At 33.4% G+C, this 25,995-nt stretch overlaps 1 protein-coding gene and 1 long non-coding RNA gene across 5 annotated transcripts in view; both read right to left on the bottom strand.

Annotated features, from left to right (window-relative positions):
• Window positions 1-24,309, bottom strand: part of LOC100576417 — a 44,741-nt gene extending 20,432 nt beyond the window's left edge. For all 3 annotated transcript variants that reach the window (XR_003305503.1, XR_003305502.1, XR_003305501.1), the window contains exon 1: window positions 22,315-24,309. This is a non-coding gene — a long non-coding RNA (uncharacterized LOC100576417). The remainder of the gene's footprint in view (window positions 1-22,314) is intronic.
• Window positions 1-25,995, bottom strand: part of LOC409849 (immunoglobulin-like and fibronectin type III domain containing 12) — a 177,873-nt gene that overhangs the window by 136,514 nt on the left and 15,364 nt on the right. The gene's annotated exons all lie outside the window — the stretch shown is intronic.

Below are 25,995 nucleotides of genomic sequence, written 5' to 3' on the forward strand. Positions count from 1 at the left end.
AAGAGTTGCAGTTTTGCAAATAATATCATCTCAGACTGTTAATTCACTCTACTTGCGCGGAAAAGAGCACAAGTTCTCGTTAACCGGCTACACATTTCGAATTACATCCTCGCTTACTAATAGTAATATATTTCAAGATATTTTCGAGTTAAAATATCTTCTTGGATACGAATCGATTTATTTTCTAAACTTTTGCGTAATAATACGTTGAAAATGAAATTGTATCCTTCTATTCCTATGTTTATATTAAAAATATTAAATTCATTTAGTCATCTGTTCATATATCCATACGTGAAATTGCTTGTTGTTTTATTGTATATTGGAAGATTTCATTCCATAAATGTTAATATTAATTCGTATTAACAATAGCAATTTTAAAATATGCGCCCTATCTGAATGAAGACGTGATATTTTTGCTTAGTTATATTCCTGAGAGTATCGTTTGTTTAAAATTGAAAATTGTTTATTAGAATATATATCGTGGAAGAAGTTGCACAATTCCCTTGGCATATTCTAAAACAATGGAGAATTAACAACTGTACTCGAAAATGCAAGAAATATAGGTCTTGGAAATTAAATGAGACATAAAAGAGACAGAAGCTGAAGTTCCTGTTTTAACGACTTAGCGAGAAGTACTAAAACAAACACTGGGGAAGAGAGGATATCTATGTAACGAGGATAAGTCGAACAAAAGGACAAATTTAAATCTTCCCCCCCTCCCCGGTAATTGTGAATTGCTACATATCCGGCAGACTATAAGCAATTAAGCTGGTTTCACAGGTGTGCGTTCGACGGTGACGAACAACCGCGCCCAAAACTTGACAGGAAAGTAATTAAAGATCACGACGAGAATTTACGACATTCACGGTCGGACTATTGCTTCCATAAAACATAGCAATCGAACCCCGTTCGAATCTTTGTCAATCACCATCCTCCTCGTCAAATGTCGCGGAAAATGCCATCAAAAATGTCAGGAAATGCCTTCCAATTTTATTGGATGGCATCATGAAATGCCTTCGAGCGCAATAAAATTTATACATCGAAACTTTCAGAATCTCGCGTAATCGTTTCAGGAATCGGTAAAATTTACAAAAACGCGTTGAAAGATTAATAAATTGAACACTGTTAAAACGCTATTTAATTGTCGAAACATGAGAGATGATATTTTAATAATATAAATAAAAATTCTTTAAAATTCTATTCGAATCGTTATATAAAAAATCATCAAACTTCAAAAAAATAAAGATCCACCATGATCGAGATTATCTCGAAGATCGAATCACCATTGAGGCATCACCCTTCGAGGATTCCTTCTCTTTCATCCTCGCTCGACAGGGTTCGAATCATCTCGAATCAACGCACATCATCCACCACGAGGAGCCTCGCATGATTCGACTTGCTAATTTCGCCAGGTGGATCCGCGCAACGAACACGGGGACAAACATTGACTCTGGCCGGGAGCAAACACATTCCGCGAGGGCAGCGTGTCCTCTTTATAAAGGAAAGGAGCAGATAAAGCTGGGGCTGAAAGCTGGAACGGTGGGATGGGTTACCGGCTCATCACCGAGAACTTTTCACGGGGGAAAATTCTTTCTCTCGTCCAGAAGAGAGAAGAGGCACAAAGCGAGCCTCCTCTCGTTTTTCACCGATCTCTTCAAACCGTTCGAAGACGTTCGAGGACGTGGAAGAGAAGAAGAGGTTGGAGAAAGAATCGCGATGGAATTAGACGGGAAGGGAGAACAAGGGGACCCCGTCGCTTGTAATTCTCTCAATTACCAGCAATATCTCTCCGTTATCTCTCCGTTAGAACTAAGAAAGAGGAAGGAAAAGAACAGAGAGAGAAAGAGAGAGACTAAGGAAGATGACATCGTTCGATGAAGGAAGGAACCTGGCGAGAATAAAAGACGCGTCCAGGTCAAAGAAAAATTTCATTTCTTTCTTTCTGAGCCGAGTGGATGCTCCTCCATGTTTCCTTGCCTGGGAATCCTTGGCTACTCCTTCACGTTCACCGTGAAACGATAAACGTGAGGGACACGAGGGGAAAGAGAGAAAGAGAGAGGATCTCGAGGGAAAGTTTTAGCACGCTTGTGAAAGAAAGTGTTTTCTCTTTTCCTCTCTTTTTCCTCCGTGCAACCACCAGAGATTCCTTTTCACGGTATCGCCACCTTCCTCGTACTCGACGATACATTAATTCTATTTGTTTCTGACCGGATAAGGGAGCAGGATAGTAAGTTCCTTAACGAGAGACGCAACAACAACCATGCCACTGAACAACCGAGAAATCTCTTGGGAAACGTTTCTTTCTCCCCAGGAAGGAAGAAGCGACGAGGATTTTTGACAGATATAAATGAAATTGAGAAGAAACGGAATGATAATAATATTTAAGAATTTTTTTATTCCCAAGTTTATAATTCGAACAAAGAGAAAATAAACTCGTCCGTTGAAATTCTAAGTCGAAAGTGAATCATGAATGGAAGAACATTCGGAATAATCGATTCTAATTTTAATTCAAAAGTACGAATATATCAAGTATACACCCCCGTGCACTCGAAACGCGTCAATAGCCTGAGCGTTTCAAGTACCTTGCGAAGAAATAAACTGAACGACTGCATCGATGGTGTTTCTCAAGATACATCGAGCATGCAAGAGTTAAATCTATACAGTTTTACCGACGAAAATAGTATCGCACAAGTATATATTAACCTCGAAATTTCACTTGGAATTCTGTGATACTATTTCTGTATACCAGAATATTGTTGCTTTTATATTTTATCAGCTAAAAGAATGATAATAATTCATCAATTACGTCATCGAGCAATTTTCGAATGAAAGAAAAAGAGCCTTCGAATAATGATAAAATTGTATATTTATGTTTTATTCCTTAGGATCGTTCTTCGTTTATAAATTTTGTTAAAATTGTAACAATTCGTGATAAATAGTTTCAAAAGTGCGAAATGTCCAAATAAAATAATATTTCGTGTAAAATATCCGACGTTGAAAAATATAGAAATTAAATTATTTTTTTTAAATTTTCCGAATTAAAGACAATAAATATAAAAATAATTCTTGCGTGAAATTAAATTCGAAAAATTCAAAGAATATATATTATAAAACACACTAGGAAAAAAATATAAAAAAATTTAATTACTTGAAATAAAAATTAAATCTTTTAAATATCAAATTTAATAAATATAAAAAAATTCCTATAAAATATTCAATTGAAAAACACCTTTTGCGTAAAATATGTAAATTGAAAAGTGCAAAGTAATTAAATAATTTAATTTAAATTAAAATATTTCGAATTAAACTTTGATATAACTGAGAATTTTAAAAATTCCAACAAAATATACAATTTTTCCATTGAAAGCGAAAAAATCTCTGGGAATCCTTGATAAAAAAAATCAATAAAATCCAAAAAACGATAAAAGCCACGTAACTCGTAGTTATAAGAGCGAAACAGGAAAGAGAGAGAGAGAATGGGTTGAAAAATTTTCGATTTTATCTTCGAGTGAGGAAAAATTCGAAAAATACAAAGCAATTAAAAAATTCGATTAAAACTAAAATATTCTAAATACTTAACAGAAAATCCAACAAATAACATAAATAGAAAATTCTAACCAAATTTTTCAAACTCTAACAACTTGACAAATCAACAAAATTCTCGTTAACGAATTAAATTCTATCTAAAAATTTCCCCAATTTTCGAAAACGATAAAATCTCAAATAAAATCCCGAAAATGAAAATAAAAGCCAATAAAACCGCGAAGACGATAAGAGGCACGTGACTTGTGGTCACGAGAGCGAGACGAGAGAGGAATAGAGACAGAGAGAAGGGTTGAAAAATTTCAATTTTTCCCTCGGTCGAGATCTCTCGAGACTCAGAGCCAGTTCCTCTTCTACACGGAAATGCCTCTCTTCTTCACCGTGTCAGGGGCCACGAAGGAGACGATTGTAGAGGAGGGGAGGGAAAGGAGGGAAAGACGACGACGAGGAGGAGGAGGAGGGCAAACGGTCATGGAATTGCGAGATTTCCTGGTTGCTCGAGTTACAAACGCTTTGTCCCAGCTTTAAATCCAAGCGGTTAGTGTCATGTTATGGAAGCAACACCACCCGTACGCCAATTGTAACTTCTGCGTGCGCTGCATCTCATTTCTTTTACTTTACACCTCGTGCCTAAACAGGGCGCCGCCCCTCTCCTCTCTCTGATGAAGAGAATGCGTTTGACCCACCGCATTCTCTTTGCTTTTTTTTTTTTTTCTTTTTGCAAACAACACCACGCGTTTCACTTAGATTTAGATCGTCCATTATTCTTGTGAATTATTCCTTTCCCCTGATATTCGAGCCTAAAAATAGAAATTGTTCGGTTAGAAAGAGGATTTCTTGGTTGAGAAGTGTCTCTTACTTACTTGGCAAAGCCAAAAAAGGGAAAGATTGTATGTCAAGAAATAATGTTGTAAAAAATACAAAATATAGAAGATGCATAGAAAAAAATTTCACTAGAAGAAATAATTTAGATTAATTCAAATATTGTATCTATAAAATTTCACGACTATTTTTTTTTTCTTTAAATTGAATTATATTATATCTCTTCGTGTAAAATCATTATCTAACTTTCTCATGTTGTTTATCTCATTTTTTTTTTTTAAATTAAATAGTTTAGTATTCTGCTTTCACTTTGAACACAACTAACTTTTACCAGAACCATGTAAGAACTTGATGATTTCCACACAATGGAACGAGCTAATTTCTTTGAATCTAATATAATTAAATTAAATATGGACAAATGATTAAACACATCTAGCAATTTTAAAAGATATTTGAAAGAGTAATATATAAGGCTTAAAGATTTGCAAGACATGAAAGTGGAACACGTGTGCTCATCTTCCCAGGGTGCAGCATAGAAGTGCAAGACACCCCTATGAAAGTAACGCTGATTTGTGTAGGGTGCTCGTAGTATGCACACGTCCTAGAAAGCACGAACAAGCGTTGTTACGAGCTCGAGTAATTTTCTGCATCTCCACGGTACGAGCACTTCACACACCTTCCCTGTATTCGGGGAGAAAGGATTATCATTTTGAAGATACGCGATTATGACACGAGTTCACAGAAGAATAACTATATACATACAGTGTTATGGGAAAATCATTTAATCTGCCTCTTAAAAAGTATTATCAAGAATCTTTACTTACTCTTTGAAACATTTTTTTCTTTATTATATACTGCTTGAATTGAATGGAATTTTTGTTTCAAGAAAGATCATAAATTGAAGAATTAATATTTCACTTCTTCTCTGTTTAATCAATTTTTTAATCAATTTATTTAACTGTATTAATTTATTTAAATTAAATTATATTTATCCTAAAATGGACGTTTTGATTAAGCCTCGACTAGATTTAAATTAATCTGTGTTGAGTCTTTATCATATCTTCTGTAACCTAGATATAGACGATGTTATAATCTTAATAAATATCAAGCTTCATTTTCCAAGCTATTACTATTATTACATATTAACTTACATTATATTCATTTCAAATAAAATGAAATACTGTATCTGTATCTGTATCTATCAAATTAATTAACTCTCCTCGTTCAACTTAACTCCTCGATATCCAATAATACGATCTAAGGAGCTGTTATACGTCTCCTATCAAAAATCGACGACATTTTTATTACGTGAAATATGTAAAACCATCACGTTTCACGCGGGCAAACCTCCGATATCCTATAACGTCACTTTCGTCCATTAAAGGAGAGAACCTATCGATTCTCGATAACGTATTCCCGGTCCGGGTAATTTGTTATTCATATCCACGTTGAGACGAGAAGCTGCCCGCTCTCGAGTACTCGTAATTTAATACATCGTTCGTGGCGAAAACGAAAAAAAAAAAATCAATCATGGATAACTGAAATTTCCCTAGGTATAATATCTAAACGTTTTCAGGATTCTTCTCTCGCAAATACTCTTAAATTCGATTTATGAGAATTAAACGGGGATTTCGTATAATGATAATGGATGGTGCTTCTGTATCGATTGCGTTTGGAAAACGTTTAAGAAGAAAGTAATAGGGATTGGAAAGTGTGGATAGATTCATGGAATGCATTTTGTAGACATCGATATGGTATATGGACGCATTCCTAATGCGATAGAAATAGTAGGCGGTGAGAGTGCGAATGGAATATCGCGTGAGTATCGAGAAACGTGCTATGCTTGGAGAAAAACTCGCGGAGAAATTAGAATGTGTAATATATTCTATCTGATGATAAAAGATTTTACAGTTTATCCTTTAATCGAAAGAAAATATCGATATAACATGTGAAGTGATTTCGATAAAATCGAAAGAATTATTTAAATTCAGAGAAAAATATTACGAAATTCGCTCCAATGTTTATAATTATATAAAAATTCAAATATTTTGTGAGCTGAACATTTAATTAAAAGTTTATATACATGTTAAACACGAGATATGATGTTTTTCATAAGCTAATTGAATATATAATAAAATACGACATTTAAACATTTATTTAATTTTTTAAAAATCATCAAAAAAGATAGCAAACGAAATAAAAATCGGAATCAATATAAGAAACGACCAAGAATCGATCCCGAATAAAACAACGAATAATCTCGAACGTATTCAATTCGCAAGTCTTCCACTTCCTCCATCCACTTCCTGCTCAAATCTCGACGAGATGGCGCACTTTTACGGCGCCATCTCGTCGTTCCATTTCTCACCGACCATTCCGACCCAGCGACAAGTAGGATTCTCCTTTACTATCGTCGCATCTCATCCCCCACATTTTCAAAAATTCACTTCAAAATGGCCCAAAGATATAACAAAAAACAAAAAACAAAAAAAAAAAATAAATGAATAAATAAAAACTAAAAATAAAAAAAGACACGGCTCTGCGAGAGAATTCTGTGGATGCATCAAGCTACGTGGCAAGCTATTCATTAATTATTCATCCCGCGTTTCGTAAATGCCGCGCGTCTAGCTGCGGGCCTGGTAATTTCAAAAACGAGAAAAGGCCGCCGTTTTTCACAGTTTCCTCTCTCGAGCTGCACCACGTCGGCCAGGGAAATCGCGTAAACGATGCGCCGTGGCGGACGCCAGTGTCGTGACGCGAGCTCGTCCGGATTTACGCAACATGAATATTAAAACGCGACCAACACCACTACTCGCTCGAGAAGCCACTTACTGATTTTTCCTCGTCATCGAGTCGCTTCGTGATTTTTCGACCGTGATTTTTCTTCGTTAAGAAAAATCGAGAAAATAGAGTTTTGATTGTTGATGGAAGAATTAAAAATGGGATGAATGATTGTCGGACGAGATTAGGGTTGATGAGATGTGGTCTTGTTTTGAAGCTTATTCTTATATTCTTGTTTGAGATTTATTAAGATTACTTACGTGAAATTAATTTTTATTCTAGAAAAAAATCATATAACATAAATGGAAAATGAATTGAAATGAACGAATTCTAAAAATTTTCTTTTGAACTGTTTAAACTTGATATTAAACTATAACTTTTAAAGAAAGTTTTAAATAAATGATGAAAGATTTTTTAGAAGCAAAGCACTCTAAAAAAGATAGTTGTAAGATATTGAATTTTATGAAAAATTCCAAATAAGTTAACGTGTATTTTTATATTTTAATTTTGATTAGACTTATTTGTCCATATAAACATGTTTTCCTAGTGTTTCTGAAACAAATTTGTATTGCTTAATTATCTGCAGTAAATATTCGATCGCACGAATTATTTATTATTTGACGAACTCTTATATATATATTTATTTCATTTGGATATTTGCAAATTTATATGTCTGGCTCCGTAACGCTTAAATAAATGTACCATTTCATCGTTCCTTGTTTAAATAAACGCCATTTTGTGTAAATACCACACGAAAATAATATTTTTCTTTTCTCGAAAAAATAAAAAAATCGCAAAAATCATGCTATGTTAATATTGACAGCCCCTAAAATATTCTAACTTGAGTAAATTTTAAACCGCAATCACTTTGTTGTTTGATAATCGATAATTATGCTCGAATTAATACGTATCTATTATTTATTTATTTACTAATTTATCCCGAATGATTGATAAATATTAATTTTCAACATTAGTTTCAATACAAGTTATTTAATCAAGTATTCGATTATTTCTTAAATAAATAATAACTCGATCAACCGATATATCAACCAATATTAAAAACCATAAAATTTTATACAAAATATTATTTTAAACCAAAATAACCAATATCCCTCAGAATATTTTCCCAAACCTTTCTACCTCATTTTAAAATATCTCTACATTCACTCCACCATTATTTCGTTTGTTCTATCTGCAAACATGTTCGATGGACGAATGTACAAGAGATACAAAAAAATCCATAATTAAAGTAGGACACCAAAATGGCGGCGAGAACGATAATAACGATCCCTGGAAAAATATTTTCTCCCGAAAACAATTCAGTTGTATCGTACCTATTGAACAAACCTACTCGTCAATTATTTCGTTTGTTCCACCGCAATCAAAACGGCCACAAAGTTGCATAATAAAACGCGTTCGACGAAGGGTGTACGGGACACAAAGGCGAAACGCACAAAGCTGCGGGCAAAACACTGCGAAATTATCCGCCGGTGTTTTTCCAAGCGCCGAAGACTTACAAGGGATGAACTCGAGGGACGAGTCCTACACGGTGTACACCCCGCGGGGGTGGAAAAAGGGGGATGAGCACGCGGGAGAAGCCTGACAAATTAATTGAGAAAGCGAGACGACTCGAGGAGACACTGCCAACGGAAACAACCCTTCAATCTAAATTCAATTATTTGCCAACCCCCACCCCCGTATCGCCGTTCGAAAATCCTATGCAACACGGATGGATGGAACGATACGTGATTGAAACTGATTTTCAACCCCCTCTAAGGAAAAGGATGACGATCTTGATTCGAAGGAAATTTTGAATGATTTGAAAGGATTGTGTGCAAAATAGGCTAAAGTTATTTATTCAATCTTTACGTGATTATTTTGTGATGGAAAAGAAGAATGATTAAAATAGAAGAAAGATTGTAATCTCATATTCCTTATTTCTAATATTTCTTTTTAAAAATTCGAATCAATTTTATATTCGTTGAAGCAGAGAGAGCCTAAGGAAAAATTTGTATAAAATTATTACCCCTAAATTTCAAATTTATCTCGATCTCGAAATACCTGGGCGGAACAATAGAGAATAGATTGCTTTATAAAAATGAAATACGAGCGAGAAATCCTTTCACTCTGCTATTTTAAAAAATTTAAAAGACCGGATAAAATTATTAATGTACAACCTGTTGCCGTTCGATCAATAATATATACTTTATATATACTTTATTTTTATATGAAGCTCTTTTCGCGATCAATATTTCAACTTCTCTTTCGAATTTTATCGATTGCATTTACTTTTTCACACAAGTTTTCAGTTCCAAAAGAAATTGGATATTTATTGACGATACTAAATAAAAATAAAAAATTCCGATAACGTGCTTCAAATTATTTCAAGTTTCAAACAACATTTAAAAAAAAATATATAAAATCCTAAAAATTCGAATCCTCAATACTACGAAGCATTGAAATAATCATACCTTATTTTCAAATTTAATCTCACTATCAAGAAACTCGTAAGAATTTAAAAACTATTATCACAGATATCAATTCCTAAAATTTCCAATTCAATAAATCGTCCAAAGAAAAATTAAGCCCAAACTCTTCTCCCGATTATTCTTTCGATAATTTTACAGACTCAAGAAAAGGAAAATGGCAATGGTTTCCATCCAATATGTTTCCCAAGGGAATGGAAAAATTTGCGTCTACACAAGCGTGACTCGTTAGCGTCGCGACGTCGACAGCCGACGCCACCTCGAACACGTGTTCCATGTTCGCCGTTGACATAAATATACATGGATATGGTAAACAGGAACATGTGACGTTCTAATCTACGTGAAGACGCTCCATGTCCTATATCGCGGGGTTTGCGACTTCGTCCGTGGATCGAAGTCGACGAGGAAGTTTTTTAATCAGCGAGGTAACACGTAAGTCCAAGCCAAGGCCCGGGATTTACGATCGGCCTAATTCGGCCCATTACTCTCGCGAGATGACGCGACTATGGCCTGAATTGCCAGAGTATATACCCTGTGGTGTAAGTATGGATCTCGTTCGCGGGTACGTCGATTAAGAAAATGCCTCTCGAGTATACTTCATTGAAAAATTCATCGTGGTCTATTAGGGATGATGAATCTTTAATGGTTATATCGTGTAATAGGGATTTAGAATTATGGGAAGGAGGGGGTTTGAAGGGAAATTGGAATATATTTGTTGGAAATTTGATGGGTTCATTTGGAACTGTTGATTATTAAAGTAGGTTGGTTAACAAAAATTTGAAAAAAGTTAATATATTGGAATATTTTAGTTAAAGTGGGTGGATTAATTTTCGACAAGGTAAAGATAATATAAGGAAATTTAATTAAGAGGATTAATATTGATTTAGGATGATGTCAAAGTTTGAGAAGAATTTAGAATATTTGAATTTCAATGGAAAATTTGGTGGATTAATTTTTCATGGAGATATAGGATTATGATGGAAATAAAGATCTTTTGTAAAATCATTATATTTTATAACTATTACTAATTTAGATTATTTCTTTTCTTCAGAAAAATTATGTACCTTAAAGAATTTGTATCTGAAGAATTTTCCATCATGTATTAAAAATATTTCTTCATAGAATAAAAAGTAAGAAGAAAATATATTTGAATGTTTCAGTAAGAACTAATTTATTTGATGAAAAAATGAAGACTTTTAAAAAAGGATTGTCAAACTGTCGTCTGTAAATTTATGGAATTATAAGATATGGGATAGAATATTTAATCTTTTCCATTGAATTTAATATTACTCAATTATAAAAGAAAGACATATTTAAGACAAATATGAAAAATAACCATTTGAAGTTATTTTATTTTATGTTATTTTTTCTTTTTTTAACGAAATGAAATGTCCAATTCCTTGAAAAATTAAATATTATTTACATCTCAATTGTTTCCAAGTTTCATATTCCAAAAGCGAATATCAGAAAAAGTTATACGTAACATTCAGTTTCAGAGAAATCGAGTAAGATAAAACATGGAATACGAAGTTGGGTCTATACGAAACCGCAAAGATTTAATTTGCCCAGTTCTGCTTTTCACTTTCATTATTCGTATACGGTAAACACGTTGAAAACAGTTACAAAGCAGTTTTCCCGACTCGTGCAACTCTATCCTTTGTAAAATTAATTGCTGGAACCTGATAAATACTGTGTTCGGATCAAAAGAACGAATCCTCCAATTTCCATTACGATTATTTCCAAACACATAGATTTTATATTGGATATCAATGGATTAAAATTATTAATTTAATCGATCGATTAATATTCACACTCGAAATATATTTACTGTCAAAAATTGCTCGCGATTTAAAAAAAATTAATTTCTTTTCTTTACAAATACAAACTAATTGGTTAGAAATATTAATCGATGTTAAAAATTTCTAATCGAAATTAGTGATTGAATTCTAAATTTATGGATAATGGATAATGGAAAATTCAATAAAGTGAGAAGTACAAATTTATATTAAAAAGGAAATAAAATTACCATCGAAGATTAAACTATTGATCCGTTATCCTAATATCAACCAGTACTAAATTGAGTCGTTATATGAAACAGGTTATACCTTATAGGGGAGTTGAAGACCTCCTGCTAACTTCATAATAGGGAATAGGGTAGAAATTACGTATTTGTAAACTGTACTCTAAAAATTAAAGAACCTCCTAGCAAATCGATCAACGAAATTACTTTGGGGTCTGATCATAAGAAATTAACGCAGACAAATTTTTATTCTTATAAAATATCTATAATACGAAAGATAAATTTAAAATATATTTCTTTCAATTCCTTAATATTACCGAAAGAAATCACTCAAATTATTATCCAAATTAAATATCCCTTTCTAACGTTATAAACTTGTTTTATCTTTTCATTACTTAACTAAGACGTATCCTTCAAAGATGTCCAAAGAAGAAATAAAGAAAGCACCAACATTTCTATTCTTCTATACACAATCAAAAAGCTAAATGTACATCTCATATTAATCGTGCCACGTAAGTAACAAGCTCGAGTTTGAAAAAGATGGCGGGAAAATACAAAAAAAAAAAAAAAAAAAAAAAAGGTTTAAGTGCATTTCTCTGTCCTGGATGACAACAACATCAAGCGCATAGACGATCGACTCCCATGGGAGAAAGAATGGCTAGAGAGATCCGACGAAATTCCATGAGGTAACGCGCGAGGGGTAATCCATCAAAATCAACCCCCTCTTGCTGGACTCTGCGCTCCTCTTACCTCTTACCAACCCCCTTTTGTCTATTTCTCTCTTTGTCACGTGGCGTGACAAGATGACAGGGTGTCGCGAGAGGGCAGGAATTAAGCCTCTATTCAGAAGAAACGAGCCTGTGTCCGAATTACGACTCATTCACCCAACGATGACTGCTAGCTTTTTGATCCTGGCCCACCGACCGCCTATTAATTGTAATAAGCCGTTCTTCGACTTTCTCCTTTTTTTCTTTCTTTCTCTCTCTCTCTCTGTCTCTTCTCACCCTCGTCTCTCTGTTCTCCGCTCTTTGCTCGGTAAATATTTGCAGTCGAGTTCAAATAAATCATCCCTTTCACGGGGCGTAAGTATTTGGGTTTAAAACTGGGCTGGATCGAGGGTGTTCTTGTCTCCTCGCTTTAATTCCTTCGATAGATGTTGATGGCGCGGTGTTTACGGGAGGAGTGTTTATGCGAGTGATTTGGAGAACGGCTGCTTTTTTTTTTTTTGAGAAAGGGGAGTCGAGAAGTGGCACAAGTGCGAGTTTCAAAGGGATTCAAAGGTGTGTAGCGAAGAAGACGAAGAAGATTCTTTATTTTAGAAATTGAATTGAAGAAAATTGGAATGAATTCGATAGATACATTTTGGAATGATAATATTGTAAAGAATTTTGAAACATTCGTTTTGAAATTTCGTAACAAATGATATTAAAATCGCGAATATCTTTTGGAATAATGAATGTTTGATTATTATTTTTGTAAAAAAATAAAATTTCTCTTTTCCAAAATTAACGAGTGATTGTTTCGTTGGTAATTATTAAAAGTGATTACTCGTGACAATATGACAATTGGGCAATTTTTTATTTCGTGCACACGCCTCTCTCATAATTCCATTCCGCGCTCGCTTCGAATTAACACCACGTAAGTGTCTTCTTTGCATAACAGGGCGTAAAAACGCTGTTTCAAGTATCACAGCTTGAATAATACGCGTTTACCCGTGTCGTTGGCCCCGGTGTTTTCACGTCGTGCTTTTTGCACTATAAAAATGTTAACGAGAAACATCGAGTCGTAAAACTGTTTGATTATACTATCTCAATGCCCTCTTTATTAGCGATACGTTAATTCTGGTCACATGACGTTGCAGATGACGTAGTCTCAATGCCGATGCTGTCTTCTTATCCTTGCATATTTTTTTTTTTTTTATTATCGTTGCTAGAAATAGATTATTTATACTTTGATTTTATAGATAATTTTCCATAAGAATTGTTAAAAGAAGAAAATAAAAAAAAAGTTAATTTTTAAATAACGAGATGAAGAAATCACGTTAAAAATAAATTTTTTAATACACACATGTATATACTCTTCGTAAATATTAATTACGATTTGAAAATAAAGGAATTACAAAATATTATTCTAATCTAATCTTTTTATATCTTCGATAAAATTAATTGCAACTCAAAATAACGGCATGACAAATTCTTCAAAAATATTTTGCAATCCCCATTAAAGTCCTTGATAAAATTTATTGAAATTAAAATCGTACAAATAAACTTTCCTTTAAAAATTCAATATTAATCGCACCCAAAAATAATTTCAACGATTGAACGATTTCAACCTTTCAAAAATCACATTGTTAAACTACTTTGCCGTAAAATCCATTGAAAAATTAAAGTCCATTAAATTTTTTTCACACGTTGTGGATTAAAACTAAAGCTAATCTCAACGTTCAAAAAAGCTTTTAAACCGATTTTCTTGTCGATGCGAGACAATCCACCGTTACTTTCCCCGTTCCTCGCGCCCAATCTTACCAATTACCGCTACAATCAATGAAAACTATTTGTTTCCAAAGTTTCGCCATTAATAAATTCGCAGATTCGAGAAACCTTTCGGAAAACTTTAACCATTAAACGAATTTATACCGGCTAAAGAGCTTTATATTAAACGCGTAAAGCAACAGGAGTTGGATCGATAAAGCGAAGATATTTCACTCAAACGTTACCCTCGTTTACTACGAGGCCAATTAAATACCGTTCAATTCGCTACATAACGTGATATAATTAACATGTCAACGGGAATTATTTCATTTATAATTCAAGCTTTTGTTTAACCGTTCGTTAACGTTTCATTACTCCGCGTATGGATTCATTATCGTATTAACTCATGCTGAAATGTATAGTGTTTAATTTCCCATTGCATTGAATTATCGAATATTTATATTATACCTATGAAAGAATCGAAGATTAATTTTTAATTAAAATTATACGCATTTTTCTTCCTATTAAACAATTTTGTATATTTAGTATAAACTAAATTACATCATCAGGTACGATCATAGGATTAAATTTCGAGAAATATTTCTCCATTTTTCGAAAAATATTCTTAAATTCTTATTCTTTAATTATAAATTAAAAATATAAAGAAATTCATTTTAATAAATGAATCTTTCTCTCATTTGGATTCCCTAACCAATTCGAGAATTTATCAACTTTTAATGGAATAAAAAATTTGATTTAAAGAAATAAAGAAACATTTCTCTAATCACACCGTATACTACACAATCAATTCATTCTTTAAGCATCTCAACGAAAAATTCACGTCAACAAACATCAATTATCAAACTCCCTATGCATTAGTCAAAGGTAATCAGTTAAAGGCACACCTATAAAATCTTCGTATAGGACATAAAACACCGTCGAAAATCAATCCGCTTTGCTCGTTCGCGCGTTTCCGGTAAACCAAAAGCCAGACACCCTTTCAATCCCTTCACCAATATTCCATTCTAACGTAACAAACGACCATACACACATCGTCAAACACTCGTTTTGCTCTACAAATATACATATATATATTTTTTTTTTCCTCCCCAATATCACGAAGAATAATTCGTTTCATCTATTCGAGGATTATATATCGCGATACACCCCCTCCAACCCCGCCGCATAGCGGATAGCGGCGTTGTTCATTAAGCGAAATTTAATCCCCATCGCGGTGCAACGATGCAATTAATGCGATAAGCCTCGAAAAATACCGCTGCGAAATTAACCGAACCGGGGAAGGGAAGAAGCGAAAGAGGGATTATAGGAGGAAGAAAGAGGGTGTAGAGATCCGGATGAACGTTTAACGAACGAGCTCTTTTTTCTCTTTCTTTTTTTTTTCTCTCTGCTCTCCTTTTCGACGAAACCGGAGAACAAGGGGTGTGTTTCGATGCAGAACTGGCGCTTCGATGCGTCAAAGGGGAAAATAAACGATTTTACTCGATGCGTATGAGAGAATGGAACTCGAGAAGACGTTGCAGAGGGGGGATATGTACGTATGGGAATTTGATTCTGATATTCCATTCCAGAATTCCTTCCATTCTATGCAGAAATTTCGTTCTTGAGTAGATGAAATTGATATAGAAATTAGCCTGATAATTTTAGAAATTAATTTTATACGTACAATGGTTTCGATATTTTGTGAAATAAGATGTGAAACGTGTGTTCTATTAAAGTATAATTTCTTACATAGATGGAATTAATATAGGAATATGCAGATGAAAAAAATTAGAATATAACAAAAATATATAAAATATATATTTTTAAGAATCATAAAAATAAAAAGTTTGAAATAATAATAAAAGGAACGACAATTTCTCTAAAACTATAAAAAGTATCCACCAATTCAAGAATCAAATCCCTTCTATCTAACTTTTCAAACTTGCCTCCTTTTATGCGTCTCCCATACAAAACACATTGGAAATGGACAATCGTCTTTCACGAATTGCGTGCCCGGTCCATTTTTCCCTTGGATATCGAACGGCCGGCCAACCCCGGTCGATTAATCGGGCAACTCGTTCGCGAAAAAAGCACGTCTCTAATAGAGGTTGGATCTTGTACAATCGTCGAAAGCGGGACATGGTTAACGACACGTGAAACGCGAACCGGCAACGATACTTGGCGGAGGTAAATCGGCCGGTTCTGAAGCAACCAGAACGTAGGAAAACAAATCGTCCGGCAGAATAGGAACTCTTAAACTCTTTTCTAGCTTCTAGAAAGATTTACTCCGAGCTCTTACCACTTTTTGCGTTATGGTTATGACCGGTTACTTGAGAGAAATATTTCATAGAAATGCATCGCAAGAAACTGTTTGTCGTTGTTGTTCGAGTTTATATTTTTTTGGTTTCCTATTTTCCTCGTATCGATAACATGGTAATGAATAAGATAAATATCAATGAAACGAAGCTTGTTGGAGGATATTTTATTTTGGATAGTTTTATATTTTAACGCGATTCGAGGTTTGGAAGGGGAATTTAATATATTAAAATTTAAAAAGTTGAATTTTCCTTTACGATATTTTTAAGTCGTGTTTGGCACGTTAAATAAAAATGCATTTTTAAATACATTTCTTTTTATCTTTATAAATTTTAAAACGGAATATTTTATTTTTGAAAAAAATAAATGTATTAACACGGATAAAACTCGATAAAAAGAAAAAAAAAAGGATTAAAAAATTTGTGTTGTATATCAAATATTTACTGTGAATTTTTAATATTTTTGGTTTCCATCGAGAAACACCAAAGTCATCTTTCATTTATTATATTTTTATGTAGCTAATATTTAAAAAATATCCAGAGAAAGGATACAATACAATTTAAATTCAAAGAACAATTGTACATTTGAATTATAAATCATTTTATATTGAAATGAGGAAGAATACATAATCATCCCTTAAATTTAGAATTAAATTTTAATTTCATTTTCCTTAATGAAATAAAATTCTTCCTTCTCTACAAATAAAACAATATATCATAAAATATCTCTACATGTCATCTTTCCTCAAGAGTTAAATTTCCTCGAGGGCAAAATGATTTATGACAATAATTGAACATAAAATGAAAATATTCTATTTACATGTTTTACCGTGGTTTATTAAGTTTTATAGCGTAATTCAGTTTTTACGATATAAATAACGTTTCTTATTCGTCGAAAAATTAGGGGTAATAACCCGTGTTAATACCTTCGATTCAACTTAATTCCACTGATAAATAAAACAAGGTTTAAATGTTAATTAGGATGGGGAGTAAGGTATTTTCTTACTTGCAAATGAGATATGGGATAATATAAATTCTCGAGAATATCAGGTATCAGGGAATCACGTTGCACGCACTATTGCCTCATGCAGAAACTATGCGAGCAGGGCGTATGCAAAATTCTGGAAAGAAATTCTCACAGGTGCCCTCACATTCCTCGCCACACCTATTTAAGAATACACTTAGTCCGAGAAATCATAGCTGAGATAACCAACTTTAACCCTTGACCAATGAAAATTTTTCGAATCGTAGAAAACATGCTCTTTTTTTTCTAATTCTTAACGAATTATTATTATTCAAAAATCTCTGTTAATAGTAAAGATTTGAATATATTTTAACAGTGGAGAAATTTTGAAATACAATGATTCTCCTAATATTTTAAAGTATTAGATCCTCTTCAAATCTAGACCTACTTTCAAACTTTATAATAAAACATTAGAACTTCTCCAAATATCTCCTCCCTAATTTTAGTATTTGAAAGTTTGAAATATTAAGTTCTCCAATTTTGAAATATTAAGCCCTCTTTTAAACTTGGCTATAATAATTCGAACTTCTTAAATTCGACTGTATTTTCACGTGTTAATAAATTTTGAAAATTATTAATCCTCCGCAAGTAATGTAATACAGTTCAAAAAAAATGGCTCTATCGCATATAAAGCTTAAAAGTTTTCAAAGACCATCCATTGCATCGACAATTTCGACACATTTTACACTAGTAAAAAGTTTCGCCACCTGTAACATCGACCGATAAACTGCTGTCTGCAGTCTGTCACGCGCATATTGCGCTAAAATCGGCCGCAGCGAAAGGGTTAAATCCGTAAACTGAAATGCACTTTGAATACCATCAACTTTCTAACACACTACACGTTCGAGCTTTCAAACTACTCAAAAACCTGATGTCCATGAAACACAGGACTTTCAAACTTTCAACTATTCCTTTTTATGAAACTTTCACCCCACTTGTTGCATCTCATTGCACCAGATAAATAAAATTTTTCGAATTTTCTTATCATATTTCTGAAATTTTGTATCAATTTACACGATAATTTGTATCGAACAAAAAGCTTTCCAGATAAATTTGATTAAAAGTTGACTCATATTCTACAAGATTGTATTTTCTAAGATATTACTATTATATTAAATAATATATTATTCTTCCTTATTCTCATAATTACACAAAAATATATATTTTTGCTGAAGAACAAATATTTCAATTGCAACAACTCTTTTAAAAAGACAGTAAAAAAAATTAACAAAAAAGAACAAAGTATTAAAAAATCAATCGATCGGAAACAAAAGAATAAAAAAAATTGTCACGATAATAATTAATAATAAAAAGAGAATCGAATCGCGACAGAAGCAACATAAAACGATCAAAGGATCAAAAATTTCCCGTCCGATAATCGCTTCCAGAACGAAAAAAAAAAAAAAAAAAAGAGAGAGAAAATCAGAAGGAAGAAACAATGGGAGGAAAATGACGAAATAATTCGTTTACAACGTTCCAGGTGTGTGAGCTTAATCATCGAAGCGATTGCAAGCTGCTTTCGCGCCCGTTGGATTTTCGATAATTGCGAAACTCGTTCGACTGGCTTGTCGACGTTAATTTATTAATCGCGTAGATAGGGTGTGCGCGGGGCCAATCGCGAGGCCCATTGCGAGCGATGTACGGAATACAAGTTGCGGTTTCATCCGCAGTGCTCGATATTAAACGAAATTAGGGGTGGAAGGAGGAGGAGGTGCGACCGATGGCCGTCCAGAGGCTCACGAATTCCATTTCGACCGATCCGCTAATCGAATTTTTCCCCTCCCCCCGCACAATGGTCTGGAAAGGGATTTTAATGATATTACATCGAGTATTTCAATGGGGTTGAAACGCGTTGTTGAAAACAGGATAGGCTTTAAATTTCTGCCTCGGCTTAGGAGAGAGACTTACAACCATCCCCCTTCTGAATATTGATTTTTCCGCGATATCGATTTGGACGAGAAAGATTTATCGGGCTTCCGAGGGGATGTGGTAAGAGTACAGGTTTGAATGCCAGGTTGGAACTGCAGGAAGAAATTTGTGGAACTTGATGATAGAAGGCTTTTGATAAATGGGGATGCTTGTTTTTGATCCCTGAGCGGCGGGTTGAATGGTTGGATTTTGAGGCTTTGGAGGAGCGTGTTGGAAGATGATTTAAAGTTTCTTGTAACGTGTCTTACGACTTGGAAATTCGTGCAACTTTTAATCTTGAGTAATAATGTATGATGGTTGGTTAATTTTAACAGGGAATAATACAAGAAGCGTGTTAAAAAGTAATTTAAATCTACGTGATATACCTTGTGATTTGAAAATTCTATGGGTGTTAATTTTAATTTAATTAACTGTTGTGTTGGTTAATTATAATAGAGAAAATGTAGATTGATTTTTATGATATAATAACACGTTAGTAGTTTAATTTTAAGTTAATTTTCATATTAATAGTAATACTATGAAATTTTGAACTTCCATAGTTTAATTTTAATTTAATAAAAATTTAATGTAACGTTTACGATATGAAAATTGTTTAACTATCCTTAAATTTTTCTGAATCTCCTTGAAAGAATTAATTAATTATTTATTTCTTGTTTAATTAATCAAGAAATATTAAAAGTATTGTATGTCACAAGTACAAATCACAAGATATATCTTACATTAAAAATTAATAAAATTACCAAAAGTTATTTAGTATTAAGAATTATATTCTTTCTCTTGCATTCATTGTCACAATATTTACGTATCTAATTTTAAATTAAACTTCCCCACAAAATAATATTTGTTATTCCTTTTAGCTAAACACTGTGTACATTATGTGACACAGGATCTCCACGAAAGATGGACCAAAGTTTATTTTATCTGGAACTGGTTGTTTTGAAGAAAAATAATTTAAGTAATTTAGATCTGTCCGTTCAACCGAGGAGATCGTTGGAATAATGATAACAAAGGATGAAGCTGAGGAGGGACGACATAAATTCGAAAACTTTCCTACCTTCTTTATCTCTGTGACTGATTAATCACGCAGATTTTGATCCAACGTATAAAGTAACGACCGATAAATTATAGAAATAAAAAATGAAAAACCCTGACGCTCAAAACTTCGATAAAATAAAAACTTCTCGATAGGATCAGAGAGTGAGTAAGATATTGGATTTGCGATTCTTCCTTCCTTCGAGGCCAACTTTTATCAGCCAACTCGTACAATACTACCATTCGAAACGGGATTCTACAAACAAGTTCGGTAACACGAATCTGTTACAACCTTTTCAATAAGATTAAATCCGGAGATTCTTACACACGGAATAGTTGCTCGTGAAAGTTACTACTACTACTAGCTCGAATCTGTTACAGATGCTTTGATCGAACGAAATAAAAGAATTCGACGTCTATTACTACGTCGTTGAATTATCTACAAACTTCTTAACAAAATTAGCGGCCTTCCTTTTTATAAAGAGCACTTTTAAGATTTCCGTAACATGAATCGGTATAAGGGAAGAATTTAATTGGAATAATTCGATTTACCGGAATGAAATTTTCTTCTTTTCTTTAAAATATAAATAGTTTATGACAAAAATACAATTTCTTTCGTCGACGACTCTTTGAGAAAATGAAATCAATCTCCAAAGTTTCAACATCTTTTCGAATGCAAACTTTTCCTTTTATTATAACAAAATAGATAGAATTTTTAAACATTTTATAATTAAAAATTCTATCCTGTGCCATTTTAAAATTATATTTAAAAAAAAAGAAACGAAACTTTGGAAAGAAATTCAATTAAGAAATATAATTTCAAATCGTTACAAAGAATCAATAACGTGACCAATTCAATGAGAAATCCCAATCCTGTCCTCCAATAAAACAATAGGATAAGCAAGAGAACACGAAGAAAAAAGAACTATCCTCTTTCGAAACAATTCTACGCAATTCTATCTATCCCGTTCCAGGAAAAACAAAGAAAAAAAAAGAAAAGAAAAAGAAACACTCGTTCCATTCTTATCCTAGAGAGAGAGAGAGGGAGAGAAAGAAGAAAAGATCCGGATAAAATCCTCCTTGCATCTTTTCACGAGGATAGATACTTTGAAGAGATCACGAGATACGTTTACAGGAGGCACACGCACAGGGACGGATGTGGATGGCACGGAAAGGGGTGGCCCACGTGGTGGGCCAGAGAGCGAACGTCGCAATTTTCGATCGATTCGCGGACGCGCGAAAACCCCTGTTTTATGCAAATCTCGCTGCCCGGTACCAGTAATAAATTATTCGCTCGGCTGAGTCCGTTTATAGGTACATAGGTTCATACAGCGCGGTAGGGAAGAGCCCCCGGTATTATTTGTCGCTGTTGGCGCCGTAAATGCGACCAAATATTTGCCGGTAATAGCCCCGGGCAAAGGATAAATATTTATTGGACGTCACGAAACCTCCGTTGCAACCCGATGCGCTCGATATCGCTTTGGGGGAGGGGAGGAAAAAAAAAAAAGAAGAGAAAAAAAGGAGAAGAGGGAAGAAAGAGGTGAAAAATGGAGAGGGTGGAAATATAGAGCCATGCTGCGGTACGAAAAAGAATTCTACGTTTGGCCACGTTTTCGAGATAATTTGGAGATATGAATATTGCTTCCGTTTTCTGGCAGTTATTTTCTTTTTTTTGGAGCTTTAAATGATGTACTTTTTTAAATTTTATTTAATTTAACTTTTGATGTATTCTTCTATAACGCTTAAAATATTCTAGATTATATAATATATTATCTTTTTTAACGATGGAATTTATGACGTAGTATTATCATAAAAGAATAATAATTAATTTTATAAATACCTGTATATAAATTCATTATAATATATTTTATTTATGAAAAATCACACTTACCGAACATTGCCGTATTGCTATCGTATCACGGAATCAGTAGAGTACTTCGTATTTATTATTATTCCATACATAATTCTGTATTTGATACATGAATAATCGATAACCCTTTTACCTAAACGATGTACATTTCAGATTAAACAAGAAATGTAATTCGAATTATTCCGCAAGTACACGCGATATTGCATTAAATTCTATATAAATAAAACAGAGTATTCATGAGATGTATCTTAAACGCGTACTTACTCAACTTTTATTTTAACTAAATTATTCGTCAAAATTATAATTCCATTTTATCTTCTAAACCTATTTTATGATTTATAAGATATGTGTGTCTCTGCCTCTGATATTAATTTCTATTGTAAAGAACGTAATAATAAAATAAAACATACTCTTCGAGATTACAGCTCTTCCACGCTTCGATCATCACGTTACTTTCACATTTCGCTCTTTAATTCCCTTTTTTATTCCACTCTTCCTTCGCCGCATTATACACATTACCTAGAACCGTTACCTTGCCATCAAACTGCTTTAACTATATCTCGTAATACTTCGCTAACAAATTCACAAAGAACTTCCAAGATATCGACTTATGTATAGGGTACCAAATACACTTTTTATAAAATTGTTCAAACTCCATTATTCCTAAAAAGAAAAAAAAAATGTCATTTTATTTGACCAAATATCATTTTTAAATGATCAAACGAGCACGAAAATGCTTACCTCAATTTTAACAATAAAGAAATAATTGAAACAATTATCATTAATTCCAAATACCTATGTTTAATTTCCTCTCGATCCAATAATTCCAAACAAAATGCCGATTCGATTCCACCCTTCAAAAATCCCCGAATAATCCCCAAAGAAACAATATCTCTCCCATTAAAATCTCGAAAAATATTTAGCCACGGAAATCGTGAGTAAGCTCATTATTTCGTGAAATTCTCGAAACGATCGTGAAAAGCCAACAACACGCGCAACCGTTAAACCATTCTCTCTATGAAAGAAATAGAAAAGAGAGAGAGAGAGAGAAGAACACGAGTAGGAACAGGGCAAAGGTAAAAGAAATGAAAGGCGGGAAAAAGGAAGAACTTGGATCGATGGAAAAAGCAGTGCCGTTATTTCCATCGGATTTCTATCGCAGAATCTGAGCGAGTAACCCGTGCAAATTCCATGAATCCTATCGCGCGTGACTGATCCACGAGAGAGAGAGAGAGAGAAAGTTCCACGCGCCTCGCTCATGTCGAGAGATCGATCGTCGTTCTGGATTCTGCATGAATGAAGACACGTCACGTCGATTACGACGATTGTGGATAAAGAGAGATGTATACATATTGAATAAGAGAAACAGAGAAAGAAGATCGGCCACTTGTCCCTGAACAACAATGTGCAACCGGTGACATTTACCAGCTCGAGTGGTAATCTCGCCGTGTACTTTAATTATCCTGACCAAATGCACCGACCAAGCATCTCTCTTGTATGATAAGATGTCTCTCTTCTCCCCTCGCGTATCTCAACAGGCAATAAACAGGCAGCTTTTTATCTATATATATATATATATATATATATACGTTCAGTGGTGCGCGAACAGAGAAGAAAAACGGAGCGAATTCAACGTGATTTCCTTCTTCCTTCGTTTCCTTCCCTCTTTTTTTTTTCCCTTCCCTCTTCGGCCGGTCGAAACGAGAAAAACTTCTATTTCCAGGCTTTTCATCAGATAACCGGTGGAACCGTTTATTACCGGTTCCCTGCTAATAAACGATCCTGATTTAAAAGTCCTTCCTCCCCGGCTCTTATCTTCTTTTTTTTCTCCCCCTGGTTATCTTAGTATCTCGGGGGAAGAGCGTAGAGAGAGTATGGAGGGGCCACGAAGATCGCAGATTCTACTTAGAATTTAAATAGATCTTCAGACAGTGGCACGACCAGGTTGGGAAGTCGATGCAATGATATTAACCATACGATTTAAATACGAAGAGGAGAGATTGTCTGAAAAAGTCATCATAGGTCGTATATATATATATATATATATATTCTTCGTATTTATGATGATTTATGAGTATGTATTGTTATGTTGGATAAATAAGATAAATGAGATATATTTGATTGTTCAACACGTGATATTAGATAATTTAAATAAAAGTGGAACGAAACGTGTAATAAATTATTCGTTGAAATTAATATTTTTCTAAAATGCAAAGTGAAAATTTACAAGTTCTCAATATAATATTATAATCGATGTGTGAGGAATCTCTAGAAGGAGTGTGATACTTAGGTTTACTTCCAAAACGAGTTAAATAAAGAAATTACGTGATTTGTAAACTTGTAAATATCAGAATCAAATGCTAATAATTTGAAAATATACAGGATTTGTTTGTTAAACGTCTATCTATCTTTTTAAAATTCTACAAATGTAAATCGTGTCACGTAACAAAAATAACTAAAAAATATTACACTTTAAAAATACCTGTAAAATATCCTATATTTACACGAGATATTTTGCGAACTGAGTTTTACCAGAATCTATGGCAGACACATATTCTGCATCTCAATGGGAAGACACGCGACATATATATTTACATATCTCGCTTACAATGTCGTATGAACGTTATACACAAGATACCTGCTCCCAAAGCGTCACATAAACGACATTGCATCGCGAGATATCGCACTTGTAAATGTAAAAGAGTTAGCACGTTTATTGTTGACGTCGTTCTTTCTTCCATATGATATAGCTTCGAATTTTAAAGCTCAAATAAAAGAATTAATAAAATAATATTAAAAAGATTAATATTTTCAAAATTATGAAAAACTCCCTGGATCTTTTCTTTTGGTATTTTATACATGTATAAATATATATTTAAAAAGTATAATAAAACAAAATAATTTATAACGATTACTAAATTTTTTTATAAAAGATAAAAAATAAATGTGATATATCAGTGATATATTCCACGAAACAGAAATGGTGTGATATGCCACTGTATCACTTAAAGTGTTAAATATGAATCCTAACGGAGTCTAACTATCAGGTATTCGTGCTGAATCGCGATAATCTTAAACATCAAACGTCATCATTTAAACAGATATATCTAAACAGATTCAGAACCGTGAAGAAAACCAAACGTGAGAATTACACGATAATTTCACATAAAAATTTCAATGATAATTATTTCTACAAAGTACAATTATAAAAAACAATTAACAATTACAAAAAACAATTAAATCTACAAAGTATTCATGGATTTTTGAAGATAGATAAAACATCCTAAACATATACAAAGTATAATAAAAATATTTCCATGCTAAAGAAAATTCACAATTAATTATCGAATAAGGAACACCAGAACCATATACTAAATTTTAAAAATAATATCTTTCCACCTAAATATTTAAACAACAGTGTCGACGAGGATCCAGAAGATCGCAAACAAAATAAAAAATTAAACGTACGTTTCGAATTTCACGGAGTAACAAACAATTTTAACGATTCGCTGACCAACTTACACACATGCACACACAGAGGCACACCTGGTGAAAAACGATTACAAACAAAAGTTCAGGCTTGGCCAGCTCGTTATCGTGATCTAGCATTCCCCATTGATCTATCCTTTGGCTCGAGGCCCCGTTATTCCGATTCCCATGGATGGTTCGCCGCGGACAGAGGCCAGCAGAGCCAGTTCGTTT

This window comes from Apis mellifera, linkage group LG10 (assembly GCF_003254395.2).
Source record: "Apis mellifera strain DH4 linkage group LG10, Amel_HAv3.1, whole genome shotgun sequence".
Taxonomy (NCBI): domain Eukaryota; kingdom Metazoa; phylum Arthropoda; class Insecta; order Hymenoptera; family Apidae; genus Apis; species Apis mellifera.